The sequence below is a fragment of the Camelus ferus genome, chromosome 23, assembly GCF_009834535.1.
Source record: "Camelus ferus isolate YT-003-E chromosome 23, BCGSAC_Cfer_1.0, whole genome shotgun sequence".
NCBI classification, from domain to species: domain Eukaryota; kingdom Metazoa; phylum Chordata; class Mammalia; order Artiodactyla; family Camelidae; genus Camelus; species Camelus ferus.
In genome coordinates, this window is record NC_045718.1 from 11,301,651 (window position 1) to 11,328,062 (window position 26,412).

The following is a 26,412-nucleotide window of genomic DNA, read 5'->3' on the forward strand; positions in this document are numbered from 1 at the left end:
TCCAATCAGATTTGCTGTCTTCGTTTAAGTGCTGGCTTGGAAGAGGGTGAAAAGCCAGGACTATCTCTTATACAGTCGTCAGAAGCCAAATGTTTGCATCTCTGCATGTTTTTATCCGAAAGAAAACACAAGCCCGGAATACTATTAAATCACATTGAGTGATGTGCTCCTAACAGCTCACTGAGAAGCGTCTCCTCGTCTACTTTATGATCTCCTTGTCTTTAGACTGTGCTCTACTGGATGAGTGGCAGAAAGCAGACAAAAACCTATGCATACTGATGATAATTACATTATAAACTACATTACTTAAACAACTCTTAAGACAATTCACTGTTTACTCCTGAAAGCAGGAGGCGACGTGGAACAGAGGAAACCCCTCGGGTCTGGGGGCAGCCATCCTTCCAGCCGTGGAACCAGGGACACTTCCCTGACTCCATTTTAGTCCTAGTTTCCTCATTTGTGAAGGAGGGTGACAGTATTTACTTCAATAACTACCTTTGAGAGTTACTGAGAGAATCGACGAAGACCCTGTAAACGTCGAGCAGAAAAGTGCCGTATTTAACTTCTCTTGGCAAATTGTTAAGCAAACTATTTTGTTTCGTTTTGCCCCAATTTCTCATCTGAAAAATACAAGTAATATCAGCCCCTGCCTTGCAGGGTGAAATTGATACATACAGCAGTGGCCACAGTGGCTGGCCCAGAAAACAAGTCAAGAGAAGGCAGGAAATATTAGCGCTGTTTCTCTCCATCCCTCCCACCCACTGTTGCCTCCCACACCCCGGCGCTCTGCATCTTCATCCATCCCTGCGAATGAAGGTCCGGAACCGCTCCAGGCGGGGACAAGCACTGGCCTGACCCCTCAGTCCTCGCCACACACAAACATGGTGACAACAGTTGCCCTGAGCGCGAGTCTGTCACGAGCAGACACTACACTGCTTATGTGCATCGTGTCATTTAAGCCCAACAAACCCACGCAATGCCTGTGATATTATCCTCGTTTCACAGAGACAGAAACTTTCATTGTGAGCCTCTCCCTGAACAAGCCGCAAACAGTGAAGACCTAACCCCAGCCTGATGGCTCAGGCAACGGAGTGTGTCACCAAAACACAGCGAGGGCTCCTCAGGGAAGGGCTGATTTCACCTGGGAGTTGGCTTGGGGGCTGTGGGCGGGCCCTGCGCACGAGTGGTCCCCTTGCGCAGAGGAGAATCGGCGCGCCCCTCCTGCGCACATCTGACTGGGGCAGAACCGCCTTCCCCTCTGACGATCCCCAAAGCCCACGGGAGCCCTTGGTGCCCACCCTGAGCTACGGCGACGGGTGCTGAGCTGCGAGTCCTGCTCAGACTCCGCTGAATCCCCCCAAGGAGACCAAGCACACCCAACACAGAGCAAGTCAGCGCCCTGCATAAAGCCTCGGAGGCACCACCCACTCCGAATGGAACAATGTCTCCTCCCAGAACACACCCTTAAGATGGAGTCAGTCGTGAAGCAAATTCATCACACAAGGGTATTTCACGCAGAATTACTTACAAGAGTACAAAATCAAAAACACAGAGTCCAACAAAAGGAAAAGTTAAATTGTGGGAAAACCTTAACATGGGCTATTATATAAATCTTAATAAGGGATGCTTTCAAAGGTTATTTGATAACTGAAAATTACCTATGAAAAACTCAAAAATTAAGTGAAAAAGCACTTGTGTGTATGTGTATATAATGTGGTTTGTATAGATAACATGACCACAGCTTGGCACCACAAAAGTTAAATGCACATAAAACATATATAAAAATATGTATATATACAATTAAGTGCACACAAGTCTATAAAGACAGAAATAATTCTAAAATGTGAATGATGACTACCTCTGACAAGCTCTCAGATTTTTGTTTTCCTTTTACTTCTATATATTTTCTTTTATAAATAACAGAATATTCAAAATGACAAACTACACTGAAGAGCTAAAACGTCATCTATACTGTGAACGTGTGTGCACCTCTGTTGCCGAGCAGAGAGGGAGAGCGACAGATCAGCCGGTCGATAGGTGAGTCGGCAGACGGAGAGGACAGGGGCGTTTCGTGCAGAATGACTTCACGCGCACACACGCACAGCAGGTGTGCATGTGTCCACAAGCTTCCACTTCACAGAGAGACAGCTGAACCCTGGCTTTGCCCTTTCCTGCCTCACAACCACAGGCCACTTGTCTCATGGCCCAGGGCTTTACCTCTTCGTTTCTGACGACAGTTCCCACTGCTCAGCATCACTGACAGGACCAGAGACAGCACGTGGAAACATGGAAACAGACTAGGATGTCGTGGTTGCTTGACAAACAGCAGCTCTCCTCACCGTCGTCACATCCCGCCCTGCGTTACTGTAGCTTGATTTTTATGTTTGTATTAATCATTTATAACCTCAAGGAGGACAGGGGTCATCTTTTTCCCTGCAGCACCAAGCATGTAGTTCCATTAAGAGCAAATCTTCAATTACACCCCCTAAATAAAGAACAGGCAATTAAGGTATACATGGAAACCACTCCCGGTGTACACGCGGTTACTGTCTACAGCCGCACACAGCCTGGGAGAGACGTCACACACGGGGAAGCAGGGGCGGGGCTCCGCGTCCCCTCTGCTGCCGGTAACTTTGGAACATGGTGAACGATGCCGGGCTTGGAACTCTCTCTCATAAGAAAACTTGAATAAGTAGAAGGCACTGTGCAAAGCAAGCTGGTTCCACCTCCCAAAATATTTATAATTTAAGATAGAGACTTTTAAAATTGGGGTAAGGCACTTACTAATACAAATTATCTTTCAGCCTTCTCTTCTGAAGCATAGGTTTTTCTGCTGATTTTCAAGTGTGTATACATGTATTTCAAACTATTTCAAGGTCCTATAGATTGAAGAAATTCTGGCAACAGAATAAAAGAATAAAATCAAACTATCTAATGCTTTAACCCATGATTGTGTTTTCTTTTTCCAGTGATCATTAACTTTTGGATTGTTTAATATTTTTCTATGTCACAGTATAAAAGATTGTATTCCCAAATCATGTGTCATGTTTGCACATTTTAGGAGATGTTCTCTGAACCCTGGTCTAGTGGAGAGAAAGTGGTCTTAGAAGCAGAGGCGGGGACTCAGTGCAGTGCTCCCACTCACTGGGTGTACTGACCTGGCAGGCAGGTCCCATTGACTTGTCTCCTCATTTGTAACATATCAATTAAAATGTCACCTTTTAAGAAATAAAAATCATTTAGTCTGTGAGCTTGTAACCAATGAAATTAAACAAATGTGGTACCTTTGACATGTGTTTCTCATCTGTGACATTTCTGAAATATCACATCCTGATAAATAATGTGTTTTATCTCGAGGTAGCTGAAATAATGCTTTGGAATCAGTCCTAGAAAAGTAACTTCTACAGACTCATTGCTAAAATTTGCATTTGTAACATGAAATAAATTTTCTTCCTGTGAAATTGTGCTGAGTCCTAAAGTATCACTTTTTGTAATCTGTGAGCTGCTTTTACCATTATATGTGCTAAAATTAAAGACGGGAAAAAATTGGCACACAGGCTAATAAATCCATATTAATAAATTATTGACTATAAATAACTTAAGTGTAAGATTGTATCTTGGTTGTAAATGGTCCTTATGTGAAAAGAATTTACTCACAGTAAAAAAAAAAAAACATTTCGTCTGTGAGGACTAAATGAGATTGTATATGTGGAAGTATTTTAACGGACATAAGTGTTTTTATGACCATCAGTGTTTTAAATATGACTCACCCCCCCACACACACACCCCGCATTTGTGCTTCAGAACACTAGCTACTTGTATTTAAATCCCACGTCAGAAGCCCCACAATCTGGCTCCATCTGTGTCCTACGCTCACTGTAGGTCAAGTTCCTTCTGGCGTCCCCGCCCAGCCCCTGGTCTCCATTCCCTCCCTCGCGCTTCTGTGCTCTCTCCTACCTCGTCTTCAATGCCTCAGCTTTGTTGTCAATGCCTCAAAAGCTGCTCCCCAGCCTTCCGCTCTCCGCTTGTCACTCTTTACAGGAGTCCCCAGATCCCTGTGGACTAAAGGAGCCCTCCTGCCACAAGGCAGCAAAGCGCCAAGCAACTCTCCTTCACTGATGTTGTCACATGTCTTCTTTTCACCAGGCAATGTCTATTAGTCACTCATCAAACAACTGCAAGAGTGGTGAAGCAGCAGCTCTTTACAGGCCTGGGTCACATAAGACTTCCCCAGGGCCAAAAGCAAGCTCCAGGACCCGGCTAAACCCAGTGCCGCTGCACTGGCACTGTGCTATGGCATGAGCGACGTGACCTGGGAAGTTACTTAAGTGCCCTTGTTTGTTCTCTCAGAGACTGGGCTGTATCAGGGACCACCGACAACTGGCCTACGTCAAATTCGCTGGCTCAAGTAACTGGGAAGGGAACATGCCTGCCCTGCGGCCTCCTTTGTCTAACCTGTCACAGCATCCGCTGCCGCAGACCCCGCCTCCCTCCTGTTACTAGACACGGACCACCTGTTTTCCTATAAAACCCTCCGAGCCTGTGCCCTCAGCGCCATCCTTCTCTCTCCTGCCTGAGGACCTGGATCCAGCAATTCTTCCTTCTCACTCATGTAGCACCAATTTTTCTCTTTCTTCCTCATGGTCTTAAAAATATTTTATGATTTCTTTTGTCTTAAAAAATAAAATAATTTTAAAAAAAATGGAATCCTTGTCCCCAGCCAAATGCTCCCTTATTTAATTATTTCCCTTGGAAGCAAAACTCTACAACGGAGTTGTCCGTCCTCGCTCTCGGCCTCCCCCTCCTCCCATCATCTGCTGGCTGCACCTTAATCGAGCTTTTGCCCCAGCTACTTCAGTGAACCACTTCCAGGAAATGTCACCTTTCAGGGTCATCAGTTGTTTCCACTCTGGCCCACGTGACAACTGTTGTTCCTCCCTACCCCATCCAATCCCTTCACTTGCCTGATGGAGCCCCCCCCCACCCCCAGGCTCCGGGTGTGCCTCCAGCATCACAGCTCAGCCCTTCTGTTACCAAGGCTGCTGCCCCAGAACCACACCTGCCCCTCCCTCCAGTGGAAACCAGTTGCTTTTATCTAAGTTTCAGGAGGCAGCTGCAAAGAGAAACACCAGAACTGAGTAGACCAGCAAGGCCCAAGATGGCAGAAGATCTGACGTCCAGTGGACCTTGAGTCTCATTACACGCTCCCTGTAATGCACAAGCTGCTACATGACACTCCCACCAGCGCCCTGACAGGGCAGCTGCCATGGCAACAGCCAGAAAAGCCCATAGGGGACCGCAAAGGAGAGATGCCTCCGTCCTGGGCCCAGACCACAGCCCTGTTCTCGTGAATGCTCCGTGGAGAAGTTGCCTTGCGCACTAGGTTCCCGCTTCTCCATTCTTTGACCCCGGAATGAAACTCGTGCCGTTCCAGGCTCAATGTCCGTTTCACTGTTGGCTGCGCAGCTCCCATCGGAGAGGACCCAGCCCTGGCGGAGGCAAGGCTCTCAGCCCAGGCTGGGACCGGGCGCGCTCCAGTCAACCCGCTGGCTGGCACGGCTCAGAGGAAGCCCCCGCGGCGCCGGGAGCTGCTGGCGGGGGCCCAGCGCGTGCGCTGCCCGCGGCCCTCGAGCTGCAGGCCTGCCTTGGCCAGCTCGTCCCCGCTCCTGCCACTAGACGTCGCTTTCACCCCCTCGCCCACTAAGCCTCCTCGCTCCAGACTCGCACATCCAGCTCCTCACCACGGATCTGCTCGGGTGACACACTCGCCCTGGGCAAAGCTAAGCTCCTGCCTCGCCCCCTCCCTCCCCGCCTCCGTGAACAGCAGTGCCATTTGCTAGCTGCTGGGGGGGGGGGGTGCTGTCATGAGCGATCCCCCTCTCCCTTCCTACTTCCGCCCAGCCCTTCAGGACTCCCTGCTGGCCCTGGATCCACATGCACGTTCAGCCACTTTCTCGCCCTCGTCTGAGTCACCCGCAGTGACCTCCTCCCTGCACTGCTGACGCAGCCTCCTTGTCAGCCTCTCCCTGCACTTCCGCTGCTGCTCACCCTCATCATCCTTCTCGAGAAATCCTTTAAATGTGTAAGTCGGCTTATTTCACTCTGCCGCACAAAACCTCGCGGTGGCTGCACATTTCACACAGATAAAAACAGAACTCCCACGAGGGCTACGTGGCCCCACACCACCGGACCCACCCCTTTGCTTCTCTGACCCTTTCCCTCTCAGGTCTCCCCTCCCTCAGCCCCAGCCTCGCCGGCCACCTGGTCCACCCGGCACTCCCTCGCCGTTCCAGCTCCCTGGACCACTCTCCCCCAACGCCCGCTTGGCTCACTCCATCTCCTCTTTCAAGTGTGTCAGGTATCTGCTGCAGCGCCCGCCTGGGCTCTTCTTTAAACCAAAACCCGCCTGCTCCCCTTCTCCCAGCCCTGCTCCTTCCTTCCTCACCTTCCTCCATCCCCTCCGCCCCGCAGGGCTGGCCACCCTCTGACACACCATGTAACTTGCTCACTTACCACGTTTATCGTTTGCCTCTCCCTGCTAGAAGGTACATTCCACGAGGCCAGCGCTGTTAACTGTTCTGCATCCCCAGAATCTGGAACAGCGCTTGGCACTCGACGTGGCAGGCACTCGCTAAGGATCTGACGGATGAAGGGGCAGGTCAGAGGCGGACTGGGACTCGGGGACGCCGCTCCCAGCCCAGAACCCGGCTGTCGGGGGAGGCTTTCTGCGTCCGCCGTCTCCGTGTGTGCTCGCCTCCCCTCCTCCCACAGACACGCTTCTCCGCAGTGCGGTGGGGCTCGGGGTGGGGGCGCAGCCACAGAGCGCCCCATGTTTCTGTTGTCCCATCTACTGACCCAGAAGTGAAGAGAGCGCTTTTCTCTTTAGGGGTCAATGGAATTGCAGGGAAGGAATCGATTCCTTTGGTCAATGGACAAAGTAAGGCTCATGTCTGGGTCACAAGGCCACCCCTCCTGGGGGGAGACCCTGTGACTGACAGCCTGAGAGGAACCCCACGCAGGAGCAAGTGGTGTTACCGACGTATAACAAACTATCCCAGAACCTAACGGGCCAAAAATATCAAAAGATGATCGCTCCACTGTCTCATTCCTTTGAACTTTCTCTTTCCTATTAGCCTTTTCCCAATTTCACTTTGTTGCCTCTGCTACTAGAGCATGTGTTGTTTGTTAAAACCGTGTCTTTAATCAGAATATTAAAAACCTGGAAAATATCACTCTGAGCCTTAAGATGCAGGAAAAAAAGTGTAAAGGTGAAAGTTGGAGACAGGAGCATTGCACACTGACGGGGAGGGGCAGTGCCTGATAAACACTTCATGACAATCCCAACAGTAACCTACCTGCAAATCGTGCTGAAAGCGTACAAAATACACACATACGAATCGTCATAACCATCTTTAAGATACATTACTATTATTAACCACATTTTTATGAATAACAAAGCTGAAGGATAAAATTGCTTTTCCAGGATCATGTGGCAATGAAATGGTGGATCCTGGATTCCACATGCGGCCTTTTGAGTCCATATGTTACAAATGGACTCAAATATGTTCTTACTATACAGCGCTGCTCGCTCAGAAAAATTTTACTAGCAAGTAACATTTTTTTCTATCACTCTAAAGTTTTCCTGGTGGCCACATCCTCACCCAGCGCCCAGTCAGCATCATCTTGAGCAGGTAACTCTAGCATCCTCTCCACGCCGGACCGAGTCCCATTCTTTGTAACGTAGCCGAACATACGCTCTCATTTCTTCCGCAATAACAGCCCAGCAGACATACACATAAGAGGTATACAGGCGCCCTGTGCTCTCACGCCATCTTAGCAATCAGTATCCCCACAAAATACTTCATCTACTGCGGCTGCCTCAGTCCAAAGTCATTAAGAAATGGAAATTCTAAGACTAACTAAAGACAAGAATGTTCAGCCACACGGTCCTATTTTCGTTCTCTCTGTTGCAGTGATTCATGGTAGTTTCAAGAAAGTGTTTCATGAAAGACTTAAAACCAGATTCATACTGGCTTGGTGTATGAATGTATAGCTCCTACTGATTCTGGACAAGAAAACCAATTTAATACAAAATTAGGTGCTTGTTTTTCAATAACACCCTCCCTTCCTAAACAGTGAATATAGTCACTGAGGTACTTGAAGACGTGCAGGGGAGCGACTAGGGACGTGGGCCCCAGGCCAGAACCGCCCCTGCAGACCCCAGTCCTGCCACAGCGCTCCTGGCCGTGTGGCCTGGAGCACGCTCTGCTCCCGCCCTGCCGCTCTCACGAGCTACAGAAAGAACCGATCACAGACCCTGCTTCACAGGGTCGCTCTGAGCGCCCGCGAGCTGCGTGAGAGGCACACAGGGCGGCGCCCGGCGAGGACTGAAGGTGGGATGTCGAGCAGCCCTGCCGTTTCCCCGGCGAGGAGACCTGGCAGATGGGGGCAGCGCGCCAGCGCCGTCGTCTAGTGTAGGCATCTGCCAGCTCTCAATCCAGCTGCCTACACTAGACTACAGTAGACATTAGACTACACTAATCTCAACGCCTCGGCTTTCCTTTTATAGCCTCTTTTAACACAAAATATTTTCCATTCATTAGAAGTAAATGTTAAAAAAAAAAAATCTAAAACTGTACACAATATGAGAACCAACTCTGTCCACCGGAGTCCACGCCGAGCCCCAGGCAGCGAACAGCCCCCGACGCGCAGCGGGAGGACTCAGCGTCACTCCCCGGCCGAAGGCGCGTTAGCAACCCCGCCGGCCGCCCTGACGAGGGCCGTGAGGCGCAGGGCTCTGCTGTTTCTGGGATTATAATTTCATTGTTCCGCGTTGTCCTGCATGAGACCCATCCCCTTCTTCCTCATTTCAGTCAGTTTGCTCTGCAGATGGACGTGAGCAGAGCTGCACCTAATAAAATGGGAGACATAATAATGGATAACGTGCTGTCTGTGCCAACCACACAGACGGGAAAGAAACAGTGGACGCAACACGCACCAGGCGTCCATCAAGGTGCGGGGTCAAAACCAAGCGTGTTGCAGTGAAGACCGCGGCGTTCAGCGGTATATGAAGCACAACAGGGAAGTCCAGACGACGAACCACCTTTCCCCTTCCCTTTGATTTTGGTGCTAGCGAGACTGTGGGCGAGGCACTCCGCGTCCGCCTGCGGCGCTCATCACCCACACGGGCCCTCCGCGCCGGGCCGCCCCCGGGCTGCGCTGGCCCCCCCCGCCTGCGACGGCGCAGACGAGCCGAGCCGGCAGCGGGCACCCCGGCGCAGTGCGAGCCCGGCGTCAGGTCGGCAGGCCGCCCCGGGAAGCGCCGGAGGGCCCGGCCAGCACGGAGCGCGCAACAGAGTGCTTCCGAGAGGGGCTCGCGTACAGACAGCGCCTGATCTCTACGCGGTCTGGGGGTGGGCGAGTGGGCGCCACCACTGACAGGAGCTAATACTCGGTCACTTCCTCCTCGAGTATTGAGTTAGGCTTCGAATATTAGTTTTCCTTAGAATAGCGGCTTAGTTTTATTTTGTAATAGTAAGCAAGTGATATGATTGAATATCATATGATACCACTTATGAATGAAATGACGCCACTGGCAGCAACATGGATGGACCCGGAGATCGTCATACCGGGTGAAGTCAGACAGACAAAGACAAGTACCATTTGATGCTGCTTATCTGTAGAGTCTAAAAAAATGATACAAATCCTATTTACAAACCAAAAACAGACTCACGGACATAGTAAACAAAGTATGGCTACCAAAGGGGAAAGGGCGAGGAGGGATAAATTAGGGGCTGGGGATTAACAGACACAGATGACTGTATATCAAATAAACAACAGGACCTACTGTAGAGCACAGGGACCATACACAACTTCTTACAATAACATATAATGTAAAAGAATCTGAAAAGAAAATACATATGTGTATCACTTTGCGGTACACCTGACATGAATGCAAATCAACAAGATTTCAATAAAAATAGGAAAAAAAGCACAGGGAACTATATTCAATATTTTGTAGTAACTTATGGTGAAAAAGAATATGAAAAGGAATATATGTGTGTTCATGCATGGCTGGACAACACTGTAAACTGACTGTACTTCAATAAAAATATATATACACAAAAACCAAGAAAGTTGGCCCAGATATCTACAGCCTAAGAATGCACCTGAATTGACCAAAATACCCTTTAGCAACATTCAGCCTCTCCTCTCATTTGCGTATTTATTCTCTTATCTATTTACCAAGAACTTGCAGTCACTGTGTGAGGCACCAGAGACAGAAAATCTGTTTTTCTCCACGGGGCTCACTGACCAGTAAAGGGTGTGAGAATTCAGGGAGCTCCAGCGCACGGTTCCTGAACGGACCGCGTCCCCCAAGCACATCTTTGAGGGAATGACCACATGTAATTGGTTAAGATGGCTTTACGTCTGAGAGAACGTAGACCGGATAGAGCTGAGGGAGGAGAGACTGCCTCAGCCCCCAGGAATGTGGGACGGGGTCAGGGAAGGGATGATGTGAGCAGTGGGTCATGAAGACACAGTGCAGCTTTGATGGAGCAGCACTGGGAAGCCCTGGACCAGACAAATGCGAGAGATGCCCCAGCCGAAAACGCTCAAAGGCCAGACAGGCACATGAAAAGATGCTCAACATCACTATTAGAGAACTGCAAATCAAAACTACAGTGAGGTATCACCTCATACAGGTCAGAATGGCCATCATTAAAAAGTCTACAAACAACAAATGCTGGAGAGGCTGTGGAGAAAAGGGAGCCCTCCTGCACTGCTGGTGGGAATGCAGTTTGGTGCAGCCACTATGAAGCACAATATGCAGGTTCCTTGAAAAACTAGAAATAAACTTACATATGATCCAGCAATCCCACTGCTGGGCATATATCCAGAGAAAACTCTAATTCAAAAAGACACGTGCACCCCTAATGCTCACAGCAGCACTATATACAACAGCCAAGACAGGGAAACAACCTAAATGACCAATGACAGATGACTGGATAAAGAAGATGTGGTATATTTATACAATGGAATACTACTATGCCATGAAAAAGAATAAAAGTATGCCATTTGTAGCAACATGGATGGACCTAGAGATTATCATACTAAGTGAAGTCAGACAAAGACAAATATATATCACTTATATGTGGAACCTAAAAAAAAATGACACAAATGAACTTGTTTACAAAACAGAAAGCGACTCACAGACATAGAAAACAAATTTACGGTTACCAATGGGAAAAGGAAGGAGGGAGGATAAATTGGGAGTCTGGGATTAGCAGACGCAAACTACTCTGTACAGAATAGATAAACAACAAGGTCCTACTGTAGGGCACAGAGAAATATATTCAATGGCTCGTAGTAACCTGTAATGAGAAAGAATATGAAAAAGAATATGCATACATAAGTGTAACTGAATCCCTATGCAGTACAATGGAAACTAATCCAACATTGTAAATCAACTCTACTTCATTAAAAACACACACACACACTCAAAGGCCAAACTGAAGTAAAGCCCGTGGAACAAAGGAGCTGAAATCAGAAGGAAAAAAATCTCCTTCCACGAGTGTTATTTCATTCTTCCAGATGGAGACATGTCTCTGACAGAGCAGCACCCACTCAGGCTGTCTCTGAGGACGAGGGGAAGACAGACATGTTTGGAAAACCCGAATGTGAGGAGGCGTCAGGTACGAGTATCAAGCTGAAGGCCCAAAGCGGTAAACAGCATCCGATGGAGCCAAGAGAGCTGCTGTGTGGATGAGAGGCTTCGCAGCAACGTGGTAAGACCAGGGAGGACGCTGGCAGTGGCACCCGCCCATTTCTCACGTGCTTAGTGGTGAATCTGGGGATGGGAAGTGCAGCCTCTGAAGGCTGAGGTTTGACAGGCCAGGCAGCATGTTGTCTTCTGCGGTGACACCACGATCAGAGCTGACCTCAAGTTCAGACAACAAAGCAGAAGGACGTGGACCCCGTGACCAGAAGCAGTTAATGCCGATCAGGCCTGCGGGGCAGAGCTGGCAGTAACAGGGCAACACGGGGCTGCAGGGTGCAGAGCTGGCAGTCCTGGGTCTGGGGACACTGGTGGCCCCGCAGCACAGTGAGTGGAAGTCATGGTGTGAAGACCATCAGTTCTTGCCTTCGCACATACAGCATCGCCCCCTTCCCAGAACCCTTCCGCTTCCTGGGCCTGAGCAGACTGGAAGGTGGTCACTGTAAAACCGAGTGCGGTGGGCTGAATGGTGGTCCCCCAAATACATGTCTACTTGGAGCCTTTAAACGTGGACCTTACTGGAAAAAAGCATCTTTGCAGATGTAAAGAAGAACCTCAAGATGGTCCTGGATTAGGGTGGGCACTGAATCCCAGGACAGCTGACCTTGGCGGGGAAGGAAGGGAGGCACACGGGGAGGACGTGTGAAGACGGAGGCAGAGGGTGGAGGGGTGGACCCGCAAGCCCAGGAGCGCCAGGGGTGCCCAGCGGTCACCGGGTGCTGAGCAGCGGGCAAGGAACACTCTCCCTCGGAGCCCCCACAGGAACCACCCCTGCAGACACCTCGATTTTGGACTTCTGGCCTCTAGAACCAAGAAAAAATAAATTTCTGTTGCTTTAAGTCACCCACTTCCATTTTCTTTTCACAGCAGCCACAGAAAATGAACACAGTGGGCGCGGTCTGAGGAGGGATTTAGAACCCCCCTGTGGGGAAGTCACAGGTACACTCGGCATCTGGGGGTGTCAGGACTGCAACCTGACTTGTTGTAAAAGGCAAGTGCAGATTTTAATTTGAGGACATAATCAAAAGACGAAAATAGCAGATGAACTGTTTGACTGCCACTCTGGAAGACAGTTTTCTCCGTGTGCATTAGAAGAAAATGCTGCAATGGGTCCCTTTTGATTTTCCAGAAGTTCTGGCTGAAGTTAAGATCCAGTCTCCAGGGACAGAGAGACAGAAACAGGAAGAAACCGTGGGTCCCACGAGTGCCGGAGCCAGGCAAAGCAGGGTCCTTCCGTGACAAGGTTGCCCTCAATTTTACTTCTACATTTATAATGACGCTCGTTACCCTTTCCACTTGTGACATTCCTGTTTGCCACTAATTGACCAAATTAATCAGTGGGACGGGAAATAATCGCTCACTCGCTGTCAAGCAAACCTCGTCACTTTGTGACTTCCAGGGGCTCAAAGCCACTCAATTCAATCAGCCTCACTGCTTTACATATGGCGCTCCACAGCCATTCGGAAAACTCCTTCATGTGTTGTTTTTCCTTTTTCCCCCATTAGACCATGACACATCTTAATAAATATGCTAAATAGATAAAGAACCAAGAATGGTTTAAAAAGAAGTGCTGCTTTTGAAGGATTCATTCTCATCTGCTTCAAAATTATCCAACTACAAAAGTTCTCCCCTCTCTGAGTGCCCTTTTCATGTCTGGAGGAAAAACCAGATTTTCTGGTTGTCCAGAAAGATCAGTAGCTAATTACAGCTAATTACAGTCAACTCACCTCTCCTCGCTGACGGGGGGAAGCACTGATGCGGGCAGTCCCCACATGGCAAGTCTGCCGTTCGCTTTCAGCAAGAAAACACACCAGACATTGGTCTTCAAGGCTTTTCTCACAGTTCTTTGAGGAAACTCGCCATCAGATCAGGGGTTGAATTTTACACTGTCTGAAGGTCACATGGGTATGTTTCCAGGATCCACTGGACTGACCGTCCCCGGTGCTAGAATTCAAATGTAACTGACATTTCTTAGCAGATACTGGTGGAAAAACACAAATGGGAGGGACTCAGAGGGCTCCTGGCGCCGGGTCACAAAGCTCGGAACCTGCACGTGGACCACTGGTGGGAACTAATGACAAGCGCAGTCGCAGCTCCTGTCACGGAGCACCTGTTCCGTGCCGGGGTGTCCCTTCACTGCTGCAAATCCTGGTGACAAACCTGCCAGGTGTTATTATCTTCATTTCACAAACAAGGAGCTGAGTCCTGCAGGCGTCATGTGACGGACTTCACACTGCCTGGACGGTAACTAACCAAGGTTAGGTTCAAACGGGACCTGACTCCACACTCGGGCTGCTGGGGTCCTGCTTACTGTTAAACCTGCAGGTGTCTGCTGCACGTCCTCGCTAAGTCACCTCGCAAGCCTAGATCCTGGAGGGATAAAAATACACTGACAGCTCTCTAAAGAGCAGAATTTATTGTATGGCAGGTGGGACTCAAGGGTTTAGTTATTGAAATTTTAAAAGAGCCTAAAAAAGTTAAAGGTCGTTTTATTCAGAAGGCAATGACCATAAAACGACAGTGAAAGGCCCATTAAACCAAGGCTCTGGCGAACGACGGGGTCATGATCTTGGTCCTACATTAACTCCGCCCACCACCGGGCTGAGCTCTAAATCAGAATTCTCACCAGACCCAGACACAGCAAACAAACCTGTGGTTACCAGGAGAAGGAGGGGACGGGAGGGCCAGATTGGGAGTCTGGGATTTGCAGGTGCTGACTACTGTATATAAAATTAATAAACACAAGGTCCTACTGTAGAGCACAGGGAACTATATTCAGTATCTTGCAATAACATATATTGTAAAAGAATATGAAAACAAGAATAAATGAATCACTGTGCTGTATACCAGAAACTAACACCACATTGTAAATCGATTATACTTCAGTTAAAATTTTTTTAATTTTTTAAAAACTTTAAATTTCTCATCAAGTTTAATTCTTGTCTTCCAACTTTATAAATAACTGTTTTCTAGAAATGAGCTTTTCTTTTAAAATGATGTTAAAAGTGGATATGTTAGGGGGAAAAAGTTAAACATAGGAATCCTCACTAAAGAGAAATTACACTTCTGCAAAATAAAAATGATGATGAAGACATGTGATAAATGTTTTTTGTATTCCCCAGTAACCTCATTATCCTTGAATTTCATGCCACGATGGTGATGATTAAACTATTATCAGTAAACGCCATGTGTGTCCACATATGCGGACTGAGTGAGGTTCTGTCCAAGTGCTGGAATACAGAAACTATGAATAATCTCTGACCACGTTCTAACGGAGGAGACACACAGCTACTCAGAGAATCCTACCCGAAGTCCAGTTTCTGTTGACAGCATCTCCATCCCCAATGCCCCTGAAGCAGAAATCCAGAGTGACTGATGCCTTAATCTCTGAGACCTCTGCCTTCGGTCATTCTCAATGACTTGATCACTTTACTTCCTAATTTTTTTTAGTTCCACCCCCTCCTTCCCACCCCAACTCTCACCGCCTTTGGCCAGGCCGGTATCACCTCTCACCTGGACTTTCAGTGGCCAGCCTGCCGCCCAGTCTTCCCCTCTCTAACAGAAGGTCCATTCCCATATTTTCCCCCATAGATTTGCATGTCCATGTTGAAAATCCAACCCTGTGATTCTCATACTTTCAGTCAATGAATGTCTTTGTGATACAAATGGGATTTAGTGGCAAAAAGAAGATCAACTCCTGGATTTTCCATGAATTAAATGTGTGAACGTGGGTTTCAGTTCTCCTCTCTGAGCCTTCTTCATGACACGTGAACCTGTAAACGGCCAGCAATAACCTCGGGGATAAGTGAGACTATTACAACTAAAACAGAAGTCATAGTGATCACTCACACTCACACGCAAAAACTCAAAACACTCAATAATTAACAATCCTTACTTCAAGCTCTTAGATTTGCACACACCAGCCCTCCGTGACACGGCCCTGCTCCTGCTTGTAATCTCATCCCCAACATCTCTCTGCCTGGCACTCCGTGCTCTGGCAGCATGTGAACATTTGTAGTCACGGGAAAGACAGTGCCGATCGCTTAGCTTGGAACGTCCTTCGTTCTTGGGGGAGCGGTCAGCACAGAGCCACCTCACCTGAGGTCACAGCGCTCCTTAAGCAACCGACAGCCCACGCCTAGGCAGGCGGAAGTATAAAAGCCCAGCCATTTTGGCCCCAATCCTGTTGGACACAAGTCGTCCTAAAATTGGCTGGAACCGGAATCAGAATCGTTTCAAGATGAAAATGCTCCATCTGAGATCAAGCCCAGTTACAGCCAGAGGGCATAAGCAATTAGTCCAGTCACCCGGGCCACAGGCCAGCGCTGGGCCAGCGCCCCTCCCTGAGAGCACACCAAAGGCCACGCGGGGGGCCCGTCAGACCAGCCAACGGAGGGAGGAAGAAAAGCAACCACTGTTCACCTGCTGATTGGCCAAGGATGCGAGTAAAAGCCAAAACAGATGATGACTGCATTCCAGCCATACTCATGGCTGGAGAGGGGAGATCGCAGTGGGTGGGACAGAAAGTGGTGCACGTGGTCGTCCACGCCGTGTAGACGGAAGAGTGGGCCAGTGCTAGTGCACACGCCGATTCTGGGCAGTGGCTGAGGGTCTGACTGTCTGGGGACACAGAAGGAAGAAATGGAAGACGTGCTAGTGGTACCCGGAAATGAATCAAAGGGTGAAGATCTCTGTACCGCATCCCACTGTCCCCCAGAAACCAAACACCAGAGAAGAGGCGCCTAAATAGCCAGGAATACGACTCATCCTGTGGCTGCCAGCCAGTCGTCGTCACTGGCCACCCCGAGACTGACCAGCACAGCCTGTCGGGAGAAATGGAGGCTCTGCACGCGTCCAACAGCATGGACGTCTTCTTCCTAAGATTGATCTGTCTGCTGCCATCTCTGAACAGCCAACCTGGCAATCACACAGACCAACACTGCATCCCCAATATGACACTCTTTCTTAAGAAGGTCAGCCGGCCTGCTGGCCAGCTGGCTACACTGGGCCCCTGCATCCTGACAGGGCTAGTGGTTAGTACTCCTAGGGACAGGAACCTCTTCTGCGTATGGCGCTGCCTATTCTGCTCAGAGAGCCTCAGCCAGCATCAGTTGAATGCTTACAGGTTTCCTGATGCCCTGCCATAGAATCCCAGGCAGCGCACCACCTAGCAGGGGGGTCGCTGCACAGTGAAGAAAAGGAGTAGACTCAAGACCCTGGGATCGAAGGTCAGATCACCGGGCGCTTCCAGAAGCAGCCGGCCTCACAGGGTCCAGGAGCTGTCTTGAGAATGGGGCTAAGTGCCAGCTTAAGGCAATACTCTGTAGGAACACACACTGCATTAGAGAAACTCAACACGGTGCTGCTTCTAATAGGCAGGAGCCAGGATCAGGGAACCAAGGAGTAGAAGCAGGAGTGGCCTCAGTTATCATCGCTCCTGATGCCCCATGGAGGGGCTTTATGCTCCTCACGCCCAGCCCGCAGGTTAGAACTCCTGGTTCCCAAAGGAACAGGCTCTTGCCAGCGCTCACACCAGGGGTCGCCCTGAGCTGCACACCGTGGCTGCCCCCCGCGCCTTCGGGCTTGCTGCACGCAGAGGCCCTGCGGGCCTGGAGAGGAGCCAGCACTGCAGCAGGGACGTCTGATTTTTTTTTTAACATTTTTTTATTGAGTTATAGTCATTGTACAATGTTGTGTCAAGTTCCAGTGTAGAGCACAAGTTTTCAGTTATACAGTGAACATATATATATTCATTGTCACATTTTTTTTCATTGTGAGCTGCCACAAGATCTTGTACATATTTCCCTGTGCTGTACAGTATAATCTTATCTATTCTGCATATGCCGGTCAGTATCCACAAATTTTGAAATCCCAGTCTGTCCCTTCCCAGCCCCTGCCCCTTCTGGCAACCACAAATGGCAAATGCTGGAGCGGCTGTGTAGAAAAGGGACCCCTCCTACACTGCTGGTGGGAATGCAGTTTGGTGCAGGCACTGTGGAAAACAGTATGGAGATGCCTCAAAAGACTAGGAATAGACTTACCATATGACCCAGGAATCCAGCTCCTGAGCATATATCCAGAAGGAACCCTACTTGAAAAAGACACCTGCACCCCAATGTTCACAGCAGCACTATTTACAATAGCCAAGACATGGAAACAGCCTAAATGTCCAACAACAGACGACTGGATAAAGATGTGGAATACTATTCAGCCATAAAAACTGACAACATATCACCATTTGCAGCAACATGGATGCTCCTGGAGAATGTCCTTCTAAGTGAAGTAAGCCAGAAAGAGAAAGAAAAATACCACATGAGATCGCTCGTATGTGGAATCTCAAAGAAAAAGAAAAAAAAGAACATAAATACAGAACAGAAACAGACTCACAGGGATGTCTGACTTTGATCATCATCAGAACACAGCGCTTCCTTCACACGGTGGGAGCCGTGAAGAACACAGGTGGAACCCAGTGACCCACGTGGTTCACGCAGCAGGACCCACCCCCCTGCCCAGCTAGAACTGAGAATGTGCAGCAGCCCTGACTTAAGAAGGTTGTGAAGCCCTGGGGCTCAGCCCCTCAGGAACGAGGGTGAGGGTTACACCATCAACTAAAGCCCCGAGACCTGCAGGGGTGACGGCTGAGCTGGGGCAGCTGCAGAATGGCTGGTGGACGGGGAGCTGGGGACCAGCAACCCCAGCCCTGAGACCAGCGGCCACGGCCGGGGCTGCGCTCCTTCATTCTAGCCTCCCTCCCAGGCCCCTCCTCAGGGAGAGGCCCTCGGGCACCACGGACGTGCTCCTCTGCTGGGGGGGCGGGGGGGGGCTGTATGAGGGAGGCAGCCACGGGGCAGCGGCTCAGCTCTCCCTTCAAGAGGGATTTTGCTACAAGGAGAGACGCTCATTAACTCACAGCGCGGCCCCTTCACCCTGAAGCCCCGCTCCCCTGGGGCTGCTCCCAGCTGATGACCGATGACCGAGCACAGTGGGTGGCTGGTCGGGGAGGGCAGGATCCTGGCCACTTCTGCCCCCTATTGGGACTCTGAGACTCTTGCAAGTACTGGCCAAGCTGGCCCCCAAGCTGCCCTGCAGTTTCAGCTTCCCCAGCTCTACCCTTCTTCTTCCCTCGTGACTTCCACAAGCATCAGGCTTGCAACAAGCCCTGAGACTCCTCTCCGTCACTCCTGCTTCCTCAACTCTGTCCCTCACAGGGATTTCCCTCCACAAACCCCTCGCACATCTACTTCTAACGTGGCCCCTGCTTTCTGGAGGAGTCAACAAGTGTAATCCATCTCATCTATTTCTCATTTCTGGGTCTTTCAATGTGCTCCGACCTCCCCAGATACCTCCCTCCCTCCACCTGGCTGGCTTTGACCTTGACCGCTTTGACTACAGACAACAGATATCAGCGCAGGTATCACTTCCTTCAATAAACCTTCCCTGATATCTCCACTGCCACCAAAATCTACGCTGGATGCTGCTGCTAGAAGTCCCAGAGCAGCATGGGCACTCCGTCAAGCCCCCATCCCTCTGACGTGACATTTCTCTTTTTTGTCTGCAACCCTCCTCAAACTATAAAATTCATAATAGAAGGGTCTGTATTTATTTTTTCACCATTGTATATTTAGCTCTACCACAGTGCTTCACAGTACTTAGCATGTTTTAGGGACTCAATAAAGATTTGCTGAGTGAATAACTAGACACAAAGCAAGAGAATGAAAACCATGGAAACCAATCAAGGCAGGACCAAGGGAGGAAGGGCCCAGGTAGAACTCAGAAGAATCCCACTGAATTAAGAACACTCTTCAGACATTTTTAAGAGAGACCACAGAAGATGGTAGAGTAGAAAGACCCTGAGCTGGCCTCCTGCCACAGGCGCACCACAGTTACAACTATTTACAAGAGCAACTCCTGACGAGAATGACAAGACGACTAGCAAAAAGATCTTCTACAACTAAAGACATAAAGAAGGGGCCATAAAAAGACAAACAGAGCCAGAGTCAGACCCACTGACTGATCCTGGGGAGCCTCCTGGGGGGGGGGGCACCTGGGACTCACTGGGGGACACAGATGCTGGAGGCAGCCATTGGGGGGCTTGTTCTATCAGAGGACACTGGGGCTGGTGAGCACCCTTCTGGAGTATTCCCTCCAACTTATTAGCATCAGTACCCAACCCCGCTCACCAGCAAGTCAGCACCAGTCCTGGGTCCCCTGCAGGCCACGCAGCTAGCTGCATGGAGACACAGCTCCACCCACCAGCAGGCTGACAGCAGCCGTAGGCCCAGGTTAACACCCCCAGCCCCTAGGATACAGCCCCATCCTTCAGATGGCCCAGGGCCTGGCCCTGCCCACCAGTGGACGAGCACTTGCCCCAGGACCAGCGTCACCCACCAATGAGCAGGCACCAGCCCCCTGGGCTCTGGTTGTGCTACCCAGAGGGGGGCACATCAGTCCCAAGGCACCCTGGGCCCCCAACCAGTAGCCCTGGGACCCAGTCACACCCACCAGCAGGCCAACACCAGCTCCAGGACCCCTGGACCCACAGCCAGCCGCCCCTGGACCCAGCTTCACCCACTAGTGGCTGACAGCCCCTGCACTGGGCATTGCCTGGCACCCAGCTGGGCCAGGACCAGCGTGGCCACGTTAGTCAGCCCCGCACAAAAGAAGGGCCCGTGCAGCCTGCGGTAGGGGCCCCCTAGAGCATACAGCTCTGGTGAGCAGAGGGGAGTGTGCTGCTGGGCCCCACGGGGCGTCTCCTGCAAAAGGCCACTCCTCCAAGATCAAGAAACAGAACTGACTACCTAATACATAGAAATAGACACAGTGAATCAGACAAAATGAGGCAATGGAATTGTATTTTTGAAATAAAGGAACAAGATAAAACTCCAGAAGAAGAGCTAAGTCAAGTGGAGATAAGTTAATTTACCCAATAAAGAGTTCAAGGTACATGGTCATAAATTCACTCAACAAACTGAAGAGAAGAATAGATAAACAGTGAGAAGGTTAACAAACAGTTAGAAAATATAAAGAACCAAACCGAGCTGAATAATACAGTAACTGAAATAAAAAAAAATACACTAGAAAGAATCAAGAGTAGATTAGATGATACAGAGGAACAGATCGGTGAACTGGGAGACAGTGTAGTGAAAATCACTCAAGCTGATCAGAAAAAAGAACTTTTTTAAAATGAGGACAGTTTAAGAGACCCCTGGGATAATATCATACATACTAACGTTTGCATTATGAGAGCCCCAGAAGGAGAGAGAGAGAGAAAGGGGCAGAGACTGTATGTGAAGACATAACAGCCGAAGCTCCCCTAGCCTGGGAGAGGACACGCGTCCAGGCAGCACAGAAAACCCCAAATAAGATCAACCCAAAGAAGCCCACGTCAGTACACACTGTGACTGAAACGGCAAAAAGTAAAGGAAAAGAATAGAAAACACAGCGAGGGAATGAGAACCAGTTTTGTACAAAGGAACTCTGTAAGACGGCAGCCGGCTTTTCAGTGGAAGCTGCACAGGCCGGCAGGGTGCGGCCCGGCGCACCTACAGCGATGGAAGGAAGATGACCTCCGGTCAGGGACGCGCCGCCCAGCAAGGCCGTCATCACATTTCAGGGCAAAATGAAGAGTTGTTGCGGACCCGCGAAGGTAAAAGAGCCCATCGCCGCTAAGCTGGCTCCACAAGAAACCTTAAAGGGCTTCTCTGCGGAGAAGGAAACACCATGGCCAGAAGTACGAAAATTGTGAAAGAAAAAAAAATTTCGTTGGCAAAGTTAAATATACAGTAAAGCCAGTAGATCCAACACTTAAGAAGCGAATAGGAAGGTTAGACGCAAGAGCAGTCCAGCCGCCCACGCCCAGAGCCAGGGACACCCACAGCAGGCGCGAGACCTGCGTCAGAAACGCTCAGTGTGTGCGCGGGACGAGTGAGAACGCAGGTTTGTTAAAAGGCACTGAATTTAAGACATTATCAACTTAGAACAACCACGTGTATGCAGATTGCTATACATAAACCTTATGGGAACCACAAGCCAGAAGTCTGTAATAGAAGCACACCAAAAAAAAAAAAAAAAAAGAGAAAGAAACCCAAACATCACACTAAAGACAGTCCATTAAATCGGTAGGGAAGAGACCAAAAGAAGAAAGGAACAAAGGATCTACAAAAACAACCCGAAAACAACGAACAAAGAGGCAGCAAGTGCATGCCTGTCAATGGTTACTTTAAATGTAATGGAACTAAACGCTCCGATTAAAGACACAGACTGACTGAAGGACACAGAAATAAGACCCACATCCAAGCTGCCGACAAGAGACTCCCTTCAGATCTGAAGACACACAGGCTGAGAGTGCACTGCCGGTGGGAATGTAAATGGTGCAGCCACTTACAGGGAACAGACGGAGGTTCCTCAAAACATTAAAACTAGACTTACTGAACAATCCACGTATCTGGCAGTGGAATTGCTGAAGAAAACAAAAACACTAATTCAAAAAGATACATGCACCCCTATGTTTACTGCAGCATTATTTACAACAGCCAAAGTATAGAAGCCACCTCAGTTCCATCAACAGACGACTGGATAAAGAAGATGTGGTGTGGGTATGTATGTGTGTGTGTGTGTGTGTATGTGTGTGTGTATACACACACACACACATACACACACACACACACATACACACACACATACACACACACACACATACACACACACACACATACACACACACATACACACACACACACAATGGACTACTACTCAAACATAAGAACAAAATCTTGCCAAATGTGCCTAACCCTAACTTAGTGTTATGCTAAGTGAAATAAATCAGATGGAGAAAGACAAATACTGTATAATTTCACTTATATGTGGAATCTAAAAAACAAATGAACAAACAAAATAGAAACAGATTCGCAGATACAGAGAACAAACAGATGGTTACCAGAGGGGAGGGAGGGGGTGGACGAGAAAATAGGTGAGGGAGATTAAGAGGTACAAACTTCAGTTATAAAATAAACTAATCACAGGTATAAAACGTACAGTCTGGTGAATACAGTCAATAATAACATCATATTGTATGGTGACAGATGGTTACTAGACTTGTGGTGGTCATTTTGAAATGCACAGAAACATGGAATCACGACGTCATGTACCAGGAACTGACACAGTGCTGCCGGTCAATTACACTTCAAAAACACACTCACTCAAAGAAAAAGGGATCACAGCTGGGTGATCAGAGCAGGCTGAGGGAGCAGGGGGAACTGGATGAAGTTAGCCGAAAGGTACAAATGTCCAGTTTTAAGACAAATAACTACTAACGATGTAATGTACAACTTGATAAACACAGTTAACACTGCTGAATGTTATGTATGAAAGCTGCTAAGCCAGCAAACTCTGAGAGTTCTCATCACAAGAAAAAAAAAATCTTTTCCTTTCTTTTCATTTTGTATCAATAGGATATGCTGGATGTTCACTAAACCTACTGTGGTGATCATTTCGTGACATACACATCTCTCAATAAAGGTGGACAAGAAAGAAAAGGTATCTTGTGACTTCACAAGTGGGTAGGGTGGAAACTATTACGGGCACTGACCCAGCTCAGACACAAATCTTCAGAACCCTGTATTTTACCCACAAAATTCCCTTCATTGGCAATGTGGTCAGTTTTGCTGAGCTGGGGGCGAGGCCATGTCTGCGCTCTGGAAATAGCCCAAGCCAGATGACGCCAAGTACAACCGCCCAGAGCCAGCCGCTCCATCTGGGGCAGGGATGAGAGTCGCCCTGTGTATAAGCAGGGTGTGGCCCCAGCTCGACCGTGTGGATTTACATCTGCAGCTCAGGGAGGAAGCAAGGAAGCTGCCCCGACAAGTCGACTTTCGAGACCTTCTCTCATCTCACCTTCCAATTTGCTGGACTCTTGTCCTGAGTCCCGTAAACTTGATTCCAGATTATAAGTTTTAGACACCAGACGCCATACCTGCTTCTAACACTGTTGGGTTTAGTGACCCTCAATTCTTCCCTTGAGTTTTCTACCAAGGTCCTTATTCTCCTGTGGTTTCAGGTTCTTTCTGTTCCAGCTATTTGTGTCCATCATTAGTTACCCTGAGTGAAGATTCTCCACTCTTTCCCAAAGGAAACCCAGCCCAGTTCTCATAAATTAGACTTCCGTTTGGGGCTAAGAGAATTATCATTGCAATAATATTGACTTTAAAATTTATCATCCAGAAGCCATAAAAATTACATTCATTTTTCTGAGTTAAAAAGAATCACATGTGTGAGTACATAGGGACGTCTACTAAACCAGCAATGGTTTGGAGGTGGTTTATGCGAAGTCATCAGAAACTGAGGTCACTTCACTTAGACATCAAAAGTCGACATATCCAAGCATGTAATTTATGCAGTGAATTTTGGTCTTAATGTAAACATTTTCAAAAACTCTTGAATTCTCAGCAGGGAGGGTACAGCTCAGTGGTAGAGCGCATGCTTAACATGCATGAGGTCCTGGGTTCAAACCCCAGTACCTCCTCCAAAAAATAAACACATAAGAAAACCTAATTATCTTCCCCCACCAAAAAATAAAAAATAAATTTAAAATAAATTTACAAATCAAAAAAACAGTATCAGTTGTATTAAAAAATAAAGAATATATACATATATGTGTATATACTTAAAAACCACATCTATGTACATATATGTGTGTATATTTAAAAAAAAACTTAAATCCTCAGAGGGACGTTAGTTAAAGAGATCTCAGGGGGCCTTTCTTCCTCCCTGACCCACCCTCCTCCCCCAGGGAAGCGGTGTGGCTTTGCGCGGAGGCCGAACGGGCGGCGGGCTCCCCCGGGCACAGCCGTGGGGCCTCGGGCAGAGGGCAGAGCTCGGCTTCGGAGCCCAGAGACCCCGGGGAGAGCCATGCAAGGGGGTCTGGGGCTGAGGAGCAGGACCAGGGACTCAAACGGCAGGAAGAGCAGGTTTAAAAGAGAAAGTAAGGGGGGGACCGGGAAAGCAGCGGAGCAGTCGGAGCCCGGAGCCCCGAGCCCCGAGCCTGGAGCCCCGCCGCCGCCGCCGCCGCGCGGGGCCGAGCGAACCACGCGTCACGCACGTGTGCGCTGAACGGTATTGAGCGTCTAAGCCCTTTAATTCCCTGTGTCTACGAAAAGTCGCAGTCAGAAAGCCCAGATGGGCTGTATTAATCAGAGCACATAATTTTCGTGGCAGACACGCTTGTTCCCAGAGCCTGGAACGTATTCCTGGAGCCTCTGCGATGCCCGTTGTCTCGAGGTAAGAAACTCGGTTGGCTCGGCAGCGTTTGCTAATTTATGTAAGAAGGAAAACGAGTCGCATATAAACATATGGAAATACCCCAGTGCCATTTTTTTAGGTTAGCTCTTTGCGGCCTCGTTTTCCTTTTAACCTGGGGTTCATACTACCAACTCTTAGCACTAAACACAGACCCAGCATACTTAGCTTGCAATGTGTGTGTGTGTAAGTCTGACAGATATGTATGTATGCCCATTTATAGATGTATGTGTATAGTTCAGACTAAGTAAATTAGTGTTTTCTTTGGAAAGAAAACTGACAAAGGACGGGAAATGCTTACTTGAGGATCTCACAGTTAAGGGCTGCAAACATTTAAGCAGGAGTTACTGCCATCCACAGGCAGGAAGCCATGAATTGCCACATCCCATTACTTACTACCAAGGAAGCAAGCCAAGAAAAACGTGTGCATTGTGGCAGTGTTGCTCATTAAATCATCAAAGAATGGGAAACGAATCCCCAGAATCAGGTGTCACAGGGTCCGCGGTCGCACTGTCGCCATGAAGGGGAAAATGCGGTTCTCATTCTTCAAAGCGGGTCACAGTGAAAGAGAACTCAGTTTTCCGTGACATAAGACTAACCATTTCTACAGACTCCCCAATGTGCAAAGCATAAAACATCTTGAGAATGAATTCTTCTACATTTCTTAGAAAATCTGCTTTTTCCTCATTTTGAAAGCATACTTCGGTGGAGACACTGAGATTAATGCTTCTAGTGGCTGATGAAAGCAGCCCATTACCCTGCAGCAGAAATAGAGTATTTCTTGGCTCTGAAAAGTCTGCTAGGACACTAGGAAGTCCATCACACACACAAAAGGGTGCTCAGCATCTGGATATTAGCTTCCAAAAAACATCTGCAATGTATACAGTGAATCATTTTAGTAGAATTGGTAAGTAAAATCCTGAAAGACTTTTTGCATAGCTGAAAAGTGTCAGGATTACACCAGAAGAGTTCCTTATGACAGCAGCTCTGACTTAGAGAAAAATGATACATTATTCTTCTAGAGTCATGTCAGGTGACTTGATCAAATGGCTTGATCATCTGGCATTACTCTCTTTAGGGTGAGTTTCTATAGCTGTTACAGAGGCTGAATTCCCTCTGACAATAAATGAATAAACAAATGCATTAATTCTAGAATATTTCTGCTTGTTTACATTTTGTTAGAAATTCAAATTCAAACCTGCATCCGTCTGAGTTTTTAACAAGAACAAATAATAACTGCAAATTACATTTGTTATTCGCACTTTCCCCACCAATCAATAAAAATTATTTTATATGTACATAACCTTTTGAATACTTTTTAAGATTTTGACTACACATAT

General features: G+C 48.4%; 1 non-coding gene across 1 annotated transcript; it reads left to right on the plus strand.

Moving 5' to 3' along the window:
• Positions 1-24,227: 24,227 nt before the first annotated feature.
• On the plus strand, positions 24,228-24,299 carry TRNAV-AAC. The gene has a single exon. It is a non-coding gene; the product is annotated as a tRNA-Val (tRNA).
• The last annotated feature ends 2,113 nt before the right edge of the window (positions 24,300-26,412 follow it).